Source organism: Dasypus novemcinctus, chromosome 21 (genome assembly GCF_030445035.2).
Source record: "Dasypus novemcinctus isolate mDasNov1 chromosome 21, mDasNov1.1.hap2, whole genome shotgun sequence".
Taxonomy (NCBI): Eukaryota; Metazoa; Chordata; class Mammalia; order Cingulata; family Dasypodidae; genus Dasypus; species Dasypus novemcinctus.
Window position 1 is genome coordinate 11,574,442 of NC_080693.1, and position 15,255 is coordinate 11,589,696.

Here is a 15,255-nt window from a genome sequence, read left to right on the forward strand (position 1 = left end):
AGAAATTTTTCAGATTTTCCTTCACTTATTTTATTAGTATTCATTATTTTTCAGGTTTTCTTTTTTTCTTTCTTTTTCATTGTATATTTTACAATATATATTAACAAAATTTTCCTTCTTTCACTGAAATGCCAGTGTCTAGAAATATCTTTTTGGCTGGCTGTGTACAACCACTAAATACTTGTGGACAGATTAAATAAGACCTTAGCTTATACCTGCCACATGTTTGCCTGAGATGTGCACACACATACACACCTCTGGAAACGACTTAAGTGCAGAGAATTATCACAGTGAAGAATATTATTGGTAGATTATGATGAAATGCATTTATTTATTAGCTATATGCTTGAAACTTCATTTCCTAGTAAAGTACAAATATATAAGAAATATACAACCCATTCTTCAAGGACTTCACACAAATGTTTGCAGGACAGTCAAATACTGTGTTCTGTAGTTAAATATTGTATGCTGGTTTTTAAGCAGATTAATAAAGAGACAGATTAAATGTACGCTTATCAAGGATGTTTGAAAGTATAAATTGTTTTGTGCTAATAAAATATAATGAACTGATAAAATATAATGGAAGAAGATGAAAATGTGAGATAAGAGTGTCACTGTGTATGTAAGGTCAAAATTCTAGGTATATTTTCAAAATTGTGTTCACTGATGGGAGAGTTTATCTTTTTTTTTTTTTCAAATTCTACTCAATTTATTCATTTAAAAAAAAATTACATTAAAAAAATATGAGGTCCCCATTCACCCCCACCACCCCGACCCCACCACTTCCCCCACAGTAACACTCTCCCCCATCATCATGACACATCCATTGCGTCTGGTGAGTACATCTCTGGGCATCGCTGCACCCCATGGCCTGTGGTCCACACCATAGCCCACACTCTCCCATGTTCCATCCAGTGGGCCATGGGAGGACATACAATATCCGGCAATTGTCCCTGGAGCACCACCCAGGACAACTCCAAGTCCCGAAAATGCCTCCACATCTCATCTCTTCCTCCCATTTCCCACACCCAGCAGCCACCATGGCCACTTTTTCCACACCAATGCCACATTTGCTCGATTATTAACCACAATAGTTCATGAATAGAATATCATTAAGTCCACTCTAATCCTTACTGTATTCCTCCTTCCTGTGCACCTTGGCTTGGTTGTGTCCATTCCACATCTATGTCAAGAGGGGGCTTAGATTCCACATGGATACTGGATGCAATCCTCCTGCTTTCAGTTGTAGGCACTCTAGGCTCCATGGTGTGGTGGTTGACATTCTTCAACTCCATGTTAGCTGAGTGGGGTAAGTCCAATAAATCAGAGTGTAGGAGCTGAAGTCTGTTGAGGCTCAGGGCCTGGCTATCATATTGTCAGTCCAGAGATTCAAATCCCCTAGATATATCTTAAACCCCAGCACCAACTACAATTCCAGTAAAGTAGCATGAAAGGCTTGTGAAAAGAGATCCCATCTGAGTCCAGCTCCATCACGCAGAAACAGCAGCTCCAAAGAAGGGCCAACTGACATGGCAGTGAACCCCATCTGCCATGACCATAGAACCTGTGGGTCTCTTTAGCCCTCAAAAGGACCAACACCTGGGGTTGTATCTACTTTATCTGTCTCTGAGACTCTGCTCAGGTGTGCATAAGGGCAATCCTTCTGACAACCTCCAGACTCTTTTTTAGAGACTCATAGCCATATAAACTCATTTGTCCTTTCCATTTCTGCCTTACTTTAGGTCAAACAGCATTTTTAACTCCTGTTATTATATGTAGACAGGGATATTCTGCTGGTCCACGTTGAACCTTTAATTCAAGGTCATTTTCTAGTTACGTCATCAGCTGGTACTTGGTAGTGATCCCTTGGTGCCAGGGGGGCTCATCCCCGGTTGTCATGTCCCACACTGCGGGGAAGGCAGTGCATTTACATGCTGAGTTTGGCTTTGAGACTGGCCACATTTGAGTAACATGGAGGCTGTCAGGAGGGAACTCTTAGGCACAGTGCTGCTCTAGGCCTTGTTCTTATTTCAGGTGTATAGGCTCACAAGCATAGTCATTAGTATCAGGGGCTCACTGTTGGGCCCTCATTCTTTCCTGGTCCTTACCGTTGCACCTGGGGTACTGCCGCTGCTCCCCTAGGGACCATGACAGAGCTCCCCCTGGCCAGGAACCCAGTACCCCCCCAGCTGTTGTTTTTAATTGTTGCCACTATGAGTATATCCAAACATTTCCATGCACCCTGGACACATGCCCTGTCAACCATATATTGCCCGTCAATAACATCCCATACCAGTATTCCTCCGCTATCATTGTTGAACCACTCTGTGATCCAAAACTTCCTGAAAAGTGAAGCCCAATATAATGTCAGGTTCCCTTACTAGTAAAATGGAATATAGCGATGAGTTTAAAGGTTAGATATAGAATACATATTGATTTGGAAAAATTCTACATCCTATCTTTTTCTTTTCTTTTTTCCTAATTATTGAGCTTCTCTTCACAAGAGCCTTAGATCACAGTAATTCATATATACAATATACAGTACTCCCACATATCCATTATAAAACCTTTTCCCTTACACAGCGATAATCTTTTAACTTATTCATATCATATTTACTGAAACTGATGTACAGATATTGAGACAATAGCTTTCAAACAAGGTAACATTTGTGTTTACATTGTGGTTTATACTTTAGGCTATACAGTTTTCTAAATTTTTTAGTTATCCTATGTTTTACATTATGGTTTACATTATTAGTCTCTCATCCCCTATATGTTTTTGGTGTAATATTACATGTTTTATATCCATCCTTGTGTACTCTTGTGAAACACTTCTTTTGCCCTCACATTTACTTTGGTTCCATCTATTCAATATCTATTTCCTCCTCCCCTTGGGGCCCACAGTGACAGTCAATCTTCATTTCTTGAGAAGCCATGTTCAGAGATACTTGCAACAGTGTTGAGGGAGTTTATCTTTCATATAGTACAAAAATGGAGATTTTTGAAAAATAATAGCTTGTGCACTGATTTTGAAAATAATTTACTTTCCACCTTTCAGCATGTAATTAATTATATAAGCAGTGTGGGCCTGACTACACATGAACACAGACCTGGAGTACATGTGCTTTTCCTAAGATTCTCTAGAAAAGCTGTGGGAAAATGTCATCCTGGGAAAGACTGATTCCTGTGAGAAGATGATGATGGTAAAAGTTGTGGAAGTAACCATTTAGGCTACTCACAGTATTTGATTGGTAAGAGCCTCTTTAGAAGAGGAAAAGTAATTACATGTATCAACAGGAAAAATGCATAAATGTGTCTACAGGAATATAAGCTTTCTATAGGTAAAAGCATTGGGTAGATCATTACAATTTCTGAAAGTAGTGAGAGGGGAAAGTTGGCACCAGTTAAAAATTTGAGCTGACTTTCATGCTAGGAAAGGAGAAATTGTAAAAAAGATAAAATATAAAAGATAAATTTCTATAATGAATATTCAAAGAGCTAATACACATTTATTAAATATTTTAATTTACAAGAAAGATGTTCAAAAGGATTATAATACATATTTGTAACAATCAAGTATTTAAAAGAAAATTTTAAAAACTAACTAATTCTGAGAAGTAACAATGTGCTATGTTTGAATAAAACTAAGAGAAAATGAGCATGGCTATTTGAAATTATTTCATGAATCTCAAAAAGAGAAAGGTTATGTTTGTGAACTAATCCATCCCTGTGGGCACGAGACCCTTTTGCTGGATTATGTCAGCGAGGTGTGACTCAAGTTGAGTCTCTCCCCTCTTGCTATGTCTGATATAAACAGAGACACAGAAGGAAAAGGAAGCTGTGGTATTTGATCCTGCAATGTGAAAGAAAGGACTCCAGTTTTGTCCTCAGCTGAGCTGCAAAGAGAGGACCTTGAGAAGCCCAAAGGACTGAGACCCAGGGAGAGATGAGCCATATGCCTGAAAGCTTGGAGCTGAACTTGAGAAGAAAACCGAGCAGCTTAGACTGATAGAGGAGGCCTGGAAAAACCAAGCCCTATGACTGCTTACCCTCAGCTGAGCCCCTGGAAACAGCAGATTCTGGAGGGGAAGGCAGAAACTTGGCAGAGATCAGCAACCATCTTGATTCACAATGTGGCAGCTGATGTTCATGAGAAAGCATCTCTGCTGATGTCATATTTGCAGGTTTCATGTCTCAGAATTGAAGCTTTTGCTCCAAATAAATCCCCATTATAGAAGCCAACACATTTATGGTACTTTGTATCAGCAACTCTTTGGCAAACTCAAACAATGAAAAATATTACAATTTTTAGAAATTGTCCCATTAGTTATAAGAAATGAATTCAATTCAAGGGTTTCTCAGAAAAGAGCAGGAACATCATGAAATAGAATGGATCCATGGAGAATGACTTTACCGCTTATTATAATCTACTGGAAATGGAGAGTAAAACATTAAATTTATAGTATCCTGGGTAAGGAATGTCATGGTAGGAACAATGAATTATCAATGTGAATGATTCTTGTGGAATCAAAGAGGGCAAAGTTGGAATTTTGCACCTTCTCCATTGGTTTGCACTGACTTCTGGCTTGTTCTGACTGACCGCATCTAAATTTCTTTTGCTTATATGGACTCCATCCATATACACTATTCTGCCCCTCCCCCCTGATTCAAGTTATCCTAATCTAAATAAGATATTCAATGATCTTATTCACAAATGAGTTCACACTCTCACTAATAACATATTCAGAGGTTCTGTTTACAAATGGGTTCATACGTGCAGTAATGAAAATTATGACTTGAACGTATTGGTGTTCGATACAATTTAGGTATTTTGTTGAGGATTTTAGTGGCCATGTTCATTAAAGTGATTTGTCTGTACTTTTCTTTTTTTTTTTTAATTATTTATTTATTTTTAATTTACATTAAAAAAAATATGAGGTCCCATTCAACCCCACCACCACCCCCCACTCCCCCCACAGCAACACTCTCTCCCATCATCATGACACATCCATTGCACCTGGTAAAGTTCATCTCTGAGCATCACTGCACCCCATAGTCAATGGTCCACATCATAGCCCAGCCTCTCTCACGTTCCATCCAGTGGGCCCTGGGGGGATCTACAGTGTCCCGTAATTGTCCGTGAAGCACTATCCAGGACAACTCCATGTCCTGAAAATGCCTCCACATCTCATCTCTTCCTCCCGTTCCCCACACCCAGCAGCCCCCATGGCTACCGTTCCCATACCCATTCCACATTTTCTCTGTGGACATTGGATTGGTTGTGTCCATTGCACACCTATGTCAAGTGAGGGCTTAGATTCCACATGGGTACTGGATGCACTCCTCCCGCTTCTAGTTGTAGACACTCTAGGCTCCATGTTGTGGTGGTTGACCTTCTTCAACTCCATGTTAGCTGAGTGGAGTAAGTCCAATAAATCAAAGTGTAGGAGCTGAAGTCTGTTGAGGCTCTGAGCCTGGGTGTCATATTATCAGTCCAGAGATTCAAATCCCCTACATATATCTCAAACCCAGCACCAACTACAATTCCAATAAAGTAGCATGCAAGTCTTGTGAAAAGAGATCCCCTCTGAGTCCAATTCCATCATGCAGACTCAAAAGAACCAATACCTGGGGTTGTATCTACCTTATCTGTCTCTTAGACTCTGTTCAGTTGTACATAGGGGTATTCCTTGTGACAACCTCCAGACTCTTTTTTAGAGACTCACAGCCTTATAATCTCATTTCTCCTTTCCATTTCCCCCTTACATTAGGTCAAACTGCTTCCCGAAGTCATGTTATTATATGTAGACAGGTATATTCTGCTGTTCCGCATTGAATCTTTAATTCAAGGTCATTTTCTAGTTGCTTCTTCAGCTGGTATGTGGTAGTGATCCCTCGGTGCCAGGGAGGGTCATCCCCGGGTGTCGTGTCCCACGCTGGGGGGAATGCATCACATCTACACGCTGAGTTTGGCTGTGAGAGTGGCCACATTTGAGTAACATGAAGGCTGTCAGGAGGAAACCCCCAGGCACAATGCTACTCTAGGCCTTGTTCTTATTGCAGGTGTATAGGCTCAAAAGTGTAGCCATTAGTATCAAGAGCCCACTGTTGGGCCCTCCTTCCTTTCTGGTTCTTGCCGTTGCACCTGGAGGATTGCCGCTGCTCTCCCAGGGCCCACACCAGTGACCCCCCAGCCAGGAGCCCAGTACCCCCCCAGCTGTTGTTTTTAATTGTTTCCACTATGAGTATATATAGACATTACCATATACCCTGGGCATATGCCCTGTATAACTCCCTGTCAACCATATATATCTTGTCAATAACATCCCATATCAGTATTCCTCCGCTGCCATTGTTGAACCACTCTGTGATCCAAAACTTCCCGTAAAGTGAATCCCAACATAATGTCAGCTTCAGAAGAGTCTTAGATCACAAAAATTCATATATACAATATACAGTATTTCCCCAGATCCACCATAAAACCTTTTCCCTTCCACAGCAATAATCTTTTAACTTATTCATATCATATTTCCTGAAACTGATGTACAGATTCCGAAACTATAGTTTTCAAACAAGGTAACATTTGTGCTTACTATGTGGTCCATACTTTAGGTTGTACAGTTTTCTAAATTTTTTAGTTATCCTATGTTTTGTCTTATGGATTTCATTATTAGTCTGTCATCCCCTATATGTTTTTGGTGTAATATTAGCTGTTTTATATTCATCCTCGTGTACTCTCACATAACTCCTCTTTTGCCCCCTTATTTACCTTTGTTCCATCCATTGCACATCCATTTTCCCCTCCCCTTAGGGCCCACAACGCCTGCCAATCTAATGCCCTGGGAGCCATCCTTTCTCACAAGAGATACAGCTCTCTCTATTCGACGGCATTAGTCTTCCCCAGGATATGGGTCCACCCCACCCAATGGTAGAACCCACCTTGGCAAAATGAGCCTTCAGCCATTCCCTCTGGAGTCCGTGCCGCGTCAGACCATACCCCCTGAGCGTCCTAACCAGGTAACCCTCCTACTTATACTTTGATACGTTTTATTCAACATTTAGTTCTCAATGAACTTCTGACACTCTCCCATGTTTGTATGTTGCCCCTCCCTCCCACCTATTTCTTGGACCATATTACCCCTCTTCCCATCCCCAGCCCCCCTCAAACCCAGAAAACCCCACCCGAAGGTAACCCCTTGCCCCCATTTTGTCCCTTCTTTGTGCTCATACTTACCGCCAGCTCATCACAGATTCCACCCCTGCAGACATTAACTCACATCCTTCCTCCATCCCCCGATTTCCAGTAAGCCACTTTTCCAGACTCTAGCTCTCTGAGGCAGTTAACTTATTTCATATCATTGAGGTCATATAGTATTTGTCCTTCAATGCCTCGGTTGCTTCACTCAACATAAGATTCTCAAGGTTCATCCATGTTATCACGTGTGATTGTAGTGTATTGGTTCTTACAGCTGAGTAGTATTCCATTGTGTGTATATACCACATTTTATTGATCCACTCATCTGTTGATGGACATTTGGATTGATTCCAACTTTTGGCGATAGTGAACAATGCTGCTATGAACATTGGTGTACATATATCGGTTTGTGTCCTTGTTTTCATATCTGATGGGTATATACCCAGCAGTGGTATTGCTGGGTCATATGGCAAATCTATGGATAATTTTTTGAGAAACTGCCAAACTGTCCTCCAGAATGGTTGGATCCTTCTGCATTCCCACCAGCAATGGATGAGTGTTCCCCTTTCTTCACATCCTCACCAGCATTTGTATTCTACTGTTTTTTTCATGGCTGCCAATCTTATGGGAGTAAGATGGTATCTCATTGTAGTTTTGATTTGCATTTCCCTGATAGCTAGAGATTTGGAGCATTTTTTCATGTGCTTTTTAGCCATTTGTTTTTCTTCTTTGGAGAAGTGTCTGTTTAAATCTTTTTCCCATTTTTTAAATGGGTTGTTTATCTTTTTGTTTTCGAGATATATGAGTTCTTTATATATGCAAGTTATAAGTCTCTTATCAGATATATGGTTGCCAAATATTTTCTCCCATTGTGTGGGTTCCCTTTTTACTTTCTTGACAAACTCCTTTGAGGTGCAGAAGGCTTTAATTTTGAGGTAGTCCCATTTATCTATTTGTTCTTTTGCTGCTCCTGCTTTTGGTGTGATATTCATGACGCCATTTCCTAATACAAGGTCCTGTAGATGTTTCCCTACACTGCTTTCTAAGGTCTTTATGGTCTTGGCTCTTATATTTAGGTCTTTGATCCATCTTGAGTTGATCTTTGTATAAGGTGTGAGATGGTAATCCTCTTTCATTCTTCTACATATGGCTATCCAGTTCTCCAGGCACCATTTGTTGAATAGGCCATTCTCTCCCAGTTGAGAGGGTTTGGTGGCTTTATCGAATATTATATGGCTATATACATGAGGTTCTATATCTGAACTTTCAATTCGATTCCATTGGTCTGTGTGTCTCTCCTTATGCCAGTACCATGCTGTTTTCACTACTGTAGCTTTGTAGTATGTTTTGAAGTCAGGAAGTGTGATTCCTCCTATTTCGTTTTTCTTTTTCAATATGTCTTTGGCTATTCGGGGCCTCTTTTTATTCCAAATAAATTTCATAGTTAGTTTTTCTAGTTCCTTAAAGAAGGCTGTGTTGATTTTTATTGGGATTGCATTGAATGTGTAGATCAGTTTTGGTAGGATAGACATCTTAATAATATTCAGTCTTCCTATCCATGAACAGGGAATATTCTTCCATTTATTTAGGTCTTCTTTGATTTCCTTGAACAATCTTGTATAGTTCTCGATGTATAAGTTTTTTACCTCTTTAGTTAAATTTATTCCTAAGTATTTGATTTTTTTATTTACTATTGTGAATGGTATTTGTTTCTTGATTTCCTCCTGATCTTGCTCATTATTGGTGTACAGAAATGCTACTGATTTTTGCGCATTGATTTTATAACCTGCGACTTTGCTAAACTCATTTATGAGTTCTAGGAGCTTTGCTGTAGATCTCTCAGGGTTTTCTACATATAGGATCATGTCATCTGCAAATAATGAAATTTTGACTTCTTCCCTTCCAATTTGAATGCCTTTTATATCTGGTTCTTGTCTCAGTGCTCGAGCAAGTACTTCCAAGACAATGTTAAATAGGAGCGGAGACAATGGGCATCCTTGTCTTGTTCTGAGTTTAGAGGGAAGGATTTCAGGATTTCGCCATTGTAAACAATGTTGGCTTTAGGTTTTTCATATATACTCTTTATCATGTTCAAAAAGTTTCCTTGTATTCTGATCTTTTGGAGTGTTTTTATCAGGAAGGGGTGCTGTATTTTGTCAAATGCCTTTTCTGCATCTATAGATATAATCATGTGGTTTTTTTCTCTCAATCTGTTTATATGGTGTATTACACTGATTGATTTTCTTATGTTGAACCATCCTTGCATACCTGGAATAAATCCCACTTGGTCATGGTGTATAATTTGTTTAATGTGTTGTTGAATACGATTAGCAAGTATTTTGTTAAGTATTTTTGAGTCTAGGTTCATTAGAGAAATTGGTCTGTAACTTTCCTTTCTTGTGGTGTCTTTGTTTGGCTTTGGTACTAGGGTAATGTTGGCATCATAGAAGGAATTAGGCAGTGTTCCTTCTGTTTCGATTTTTTGGAATAGTTTCAACAGGATTGGTGTTAGTTCTTTCCAGAATGTTTTGTAGAATTCACCTATGAAGCCATCTGGCCCTGGGCTCTTCTTAGTTGGGAGATTTTTAATGACTGATTCTATCTCTTTGCTTGTGATTGGTTTGTTAAGATCATCAATTTCTTCTTTCGTCAGTATGGGCTGCTTATGTATTTCTAGGAATTTGTCCATTTCCTCTAAATTGTCATTTTTGTTGGAATATAGTTTTTCAAAGTATCCTCTTATGATAGTCTTTATTTCTGTGGGGTCAGTGGTGATATCACCTTTCTCATTTCTTATTTTGTGTATTTGCATCTTTTCTCTTTTTTTCTTTGTTAGTCTCGCTAAAGGTTTGTCAATTTTGTTGATCTTCTCAAAAAACCAGCTCTTGGTCTTGTTTATTTTTTCAAGTGCTTTCTTATTTTCTATTTCATTTAGTTCTGCTCTTATCTTTGTTATTTCCTTCCTTCTTCTTCCTGTTGGGTTACTTTGTTGTTGTTTTTCTAATTCCGTCAAAAGTGCAGTTAGTTCTCCAATTTTTGCTCTTTCTTCTTTTTTGATATATGAATTTATGGCTATAAATTTCCCTCTCAGTACCGCTTTTGCTGCATCCCATAAATTTTGGTATGTTGTGTTATCATTATCATTTGTTTCAAGGTAGTCATTGATTTCTTTTGAGATTTCCTCTTTGACCCACTGTTTTTCTAAGAGTGTGCTGTTTAATTTCCAAATTGTCGTGTGAAGTCTGGGTCTCTGTTCCTTGCAAATTTCCAGCTTGACTCCACTGTGGTCAGAGATACTGTTTTGTATGATTTCGATCTTTCTGAATTCATTAAGCCTTTCTTTGTGGCCTAGCATATGGTCAATCTTGGAGAATGTTCCATGTGCGCTTGAGAAAAATGTATATCCTGCTGTGTTTGGGTGTAATGATCTATATATGTCTATTAGATCCAGCTCTTCTAATATACTGTTCAAATGTTTTGTTTCTTTAGTGATTCTCTTTTGAGATGTTCTGTCCAGAGTTGATAGTGGTGTATTAAAATCCCCCACTATAATTGTAGATGCATCTATTCTTTCACTTAGTTTTTCCAGCATTTGCCTCACATATTTAGAGGCGCCCTTGTTAGGAGCATAAATATTTATGATTGTTCGAACTTCTTGACAGATTGTCCCTTTCACTAAAATATAGTATCCTTCTTTGTCTCTCACAATTGTTTCGCATTTAAAGTCTATTTTGTCTGATATTAATATAGCTACTCCTGCCTTTTTTTGGTTGTTGTTTGCTTGTATGATTGTTTTCCAGCCATTCACTTTCAACCTCCATGAGTCTCTGGGTCTAAGATGTGTCTCTTGTAGGCAGCATATAGATGGGTCGTATTTCCTTATCCAGTGTCCCAGTCTGAATCTTTTGATAGGTGAGTTTAATCCGTTGACATTCAGTGTTATTACATTTAGAGAGTTATTTATGGTAGCCATATTTTGGTTGGATTTGTGTTTGTTATATTTTGTTTGTATTATTTTATTTTCCCCTTCTATTTTTGTCTTTCTTGTTGCTTTTACACTCTCCTCCATCTCTGACTGTTCTGTTTTTTCCTTTCTTCCTGCAGAACTCCCTTAAGAATTTCTTGAAGGGGAGGTTTCTTGTTGATATACTCTTTCAGTTTCTGTTTATCTGTGAATATTTTGAACTCTCCATCATTTTTGAATGCTAGTTTAGCTGGATAGAGTATTCTTGGTTGGAAATTTTTTTCCTTTAGTACCTTGACTATATCATACCACTGTCTTCTTGCCTCCATCGTTTCAGATGAGAAATCAGCACTTAATCTTATGGAGTTTCCCTTGTGTGTGATGGTTTTCTTTTCTCTTGCTGCTTTTAGAATTTTTTCTTTGTCTTGAGCATTGGATAATTTGACAAGTATATGTCTTGGGGTGGGCCTGTTGGGGTTTATGACCAGTGGAGTGCGCTGTGCTTCTTGGATATGTACATCTGTCTCTTTCAGTAGATTTGGGAAGTTTTCATTCATTATTTCCTGCAACACTCCTTCTGACCCCTTTCCCTTCTCTTCTCCTTCTGGAATGCCTATAATACGTATGTTTGAGTGTTTTGCGTTATCATTCAGGTCCCTAAGTCCTATCTGGATTTTTTCTACCTTTTTATTGACCACTTCTACTATCTGTTTGATTTCCAATGCACTGTCTTCCACATCACTGATTCTCTGCTCTGCCTCTTCTAGTCTGCTGATATTTGCTGCAAGTGTATTTTTGATTTCTTGAATTGTGGTGTTCATTTCCATAATATCTGTTATTTTTTTGCACATGTCTGCAATTTCCCCTCCAAGTGTTGTCTTCACGCTGTTAACCTCTTTCATTACTTCATCAAATTTGTCGGTGATAAATGTTCTGAGATCTTTCATTGCTTGTGCGAAGTCCTGCCCCCCTTCCTGATTTTTAGTTTGTTCATTGGATTCAGCCATGTTTTCCTGGTTACTGGTTTGGTTTGTAGATTTTTGTTGCTGTCTTGTCAACATTTTTTCTTGATGGGTTTAATCAGTTCCTTAGCTTCTTTGTCTAGTCTTGGAGATTAATTAGCTGTTCTTTTTGCGTAAGTGTTATATCTTCTCTTTGTCACTTTGTTCTTCTTATTCCAATTTCTTATTGCTAGTTAAGCTCACTTTAAAGGAAAGTATTAGTGCTGGGGAAAGGCAATTGTGTAAGGAAGGAAAAAGTGTGAAGTAGTATTGGTGATATATGTTAACAAAGCAACAATATGAGTTCTGGGAGAATGGAGGTTAGATTATGTAAATTGTGTAGAGTTATAGTAGTAGGAAAGTACCTATAATGAGGTAGACAACTGAATATGGGAGGAATGTGGTACGTACTAAGAGGCTATTGTTTTTGTGAGAGAGGGAAAGAGAAAAGAAAGGTAATAGTTTCAGGGACGAATACCAGATGGAAAACTAAACAAAGGTATTAGAAATTAAGAGTTAGACACTTTGTGGATCAAAGAAAGGGAGATGGAATATAGGAGAGATAGCAGATGGTGGAGGATATCAAGTTGTAGGGGAAAGGGGATAGTGTAGATAGGCTAAATCTATTCACAGAGAAATGAGGCAGTGGAGGGTGAGGAAACCCAGCAAATGTGAGGTATTTCCTGCAGGACCTATTGTATTGTTAAGGTAAAATAGTATAAGAAGAATATTGGGGACAAGAAAGAGAGGATTAAAAAAAAAAAAAAGAACAACAACAACAAAAAATAAAAAATAAAAAATAACAAAAAAAACAAAAAACAAAGAATAGAAACCCCGCTGCCAGGCTCAGCTGGGCTTGGCTGGGCTCCGGTCCCCCGCCCACCACCTGCCGCGGCTCGGCTGGGCTTGGCTGGGCTCGGCTGGGCTCGGCTGGGCTCCGGTCCCCCGCCCGCCGCCCGCCGTGGCTCGGCTTGGCTCGGCTGGGCTCGGCTTTCCCGCCCGCCGCCCACTGCGGCGCAGCGCGGCTCGGCTCTCCCACCCGGTGCGGCCCGGCTGGGCTTGGCCGAGCTCGTCTGGGCTCGGCTCCCTCGCCCGCCGTGGCCCGGCTTCCCCGCCCGCCACCCGCCGTGGCACAGCGCGACTCGGCTCTCCCGCTCGCCGCCTGCCGCGGCGCGGCTGGGCTTGACCGAGCTCAGCTGGACCCGTTCCCCGTGCCCGCCGCGGCTCAGCTGGGCTCGGCCGGACCCGGCTTCCCCGCCCACCGCCCGCCGCGGCACAGCGCGGCTCGGCTAGGCTATCCTGGCCGCCGCCCGCCGCGGCTCAGTGCGGTGCTAGCTGCCTCGGCCCCACCTACCCAAGGAGGGAATCCTCCACACGTAGCTGGGATCTCCGTGTATATTTCACAGACGGATCCTCTCTGTTACCTTCCCTCCAAATCGATGTCCAGACACCTCCGGACCAGGAAAAATCCCGAAACAGCCCGGTCCCAAAGAGTCTCTGACGCCTCCCAGCCGATTCCCCCCAGGAGCTAGTAACCGGCAAGTTCACTCAGCCGCCATCTTGTCTCCACCTATGTGTACTTTTCTTGAAGCATCTTTATTTGGTTTTGGTATTAGGGTGACATTGGCATCATAGAATGAGTTAGGCAGTGTTCCCTCCACTTATAATTTTTGGAAGAGTTAAAGCAGGATTGGCATTTGTTCTTTCTTACATGATTGGTAGAATTCATCTATGAAGCCATATGGTCCTGTGTTTTTTGTTGGGAGATTTTGATGACTAATTCAGTCTTGTTACATGTGATTGGTCTGTTGAGTTCATCAATTTCTTCTTTCATCAATGTAGGCTGCTTGGGTGTTTCTAGGAATTTGTCCATTTCTTCTAAGTTATCCATCTTGTTGGCATGCAATTTTTCAAAGTATCTTCTTATGATACATTATTTCTGGGGATCAGTGGTGATATCTCCTCCCTTATTTTTTATTTTATGTATTTGCATCTTCTCTCTTTTTAAATTTTTGTTAGCCTAGTTTAAGGTTTGTCAATTTTATTAATCTTCTCAAAGAACCATATTTTGTAATTTTTTCTAGTGTTTTTAAATTTTCAATTTCATCTAGCTCTTCTCTAATGTTTGCTATTTCCTTCTTTCTGCTTATTTTGAGATTAGTTAGTAGTTCTTTTCTAGTTCATCCTGGTGTGGAGTTAGGTCTTTGATTTTAGCTCTTCTTTTTTTATATAGGCATTTATGGTTCTACATTTCCCTCTCAGTACTGCTTTTGCTGCATCCCCTATGTTTTAAAATGGCATTTTCTCATTTTTATTCATTTCAAGGAAGTTACTGATTTCTTTTGAAGAGATATATGCACGCCAATGTTCATAGTGGCCAAAAATGGCCAAAAGTTGGAAGTAACTGAAGTGTCTATGAGCAGATGTATGGATAAGCAAATTGTGGTATATACATACTATGAAATATTATTCAGCTGTAAGAAGAAATGCAGTATGAACATATGGGACAACATGGGTGAATCCTTAAGATCTGTTGTGGAGTGAAGTAAGCCAGTCACTGAAGGACAATTTTCATGTAACCTCACTGATATGATTTAATTACATTGAGCAGAGCTAGCATCTGGAAGATATGTTATTAGGAGACAGAAAGGGCTCAGTATGGGCAAAACCTAAAATAAGGTGAATGGGGTGGTTGGGCAGTGGATGGGGTGATGCTGATACAGGGAGGTGGGGGGTCAAAGGTGCTGAAATGTCAGGGGGAATAAGGTGGGGGGGGTTGAGTTGGAGTATCCATGGAAGGGCTGGAAGAAGAAACAAGGTGCAGTCTGGGGATTTGTTAAGTCTATGGTTAAAAATACATGACGGAGGGAAACGGACTTGGCCCAGTGGTTAGGGCGTCCATCTACCACATGGGAGGTCCGCGGTTCAAACCCCGGGTCTCCTTGACTCCTGTGGAGCTGGCCCATGCGCAGTGCTGATGCGCGCAAGGAGTGCCTGCCCCACGCAGGGGTGTCCCCCGTGTAGGGGAGCCCCACGCGCAAGGAGTGCGCCCCATTAAGGAGAGCCGCCCAGCATGAAAGAAAGTGCAGCCTGCC

General features: G+C 40.5%; 1 long non-coding RNA gene across 1 annotated transcript in view; it reads left to right on the forward strand.

The window, feature by feature from the left end:
• Positions 1-15,255, forward strand: part of LOC131274957 (uncharacterized) — a 649,760-nt gene that overhangs the window by 361,857 nt on the left and 272,648 nt on the right. The window lies entirely within an intron of this gene.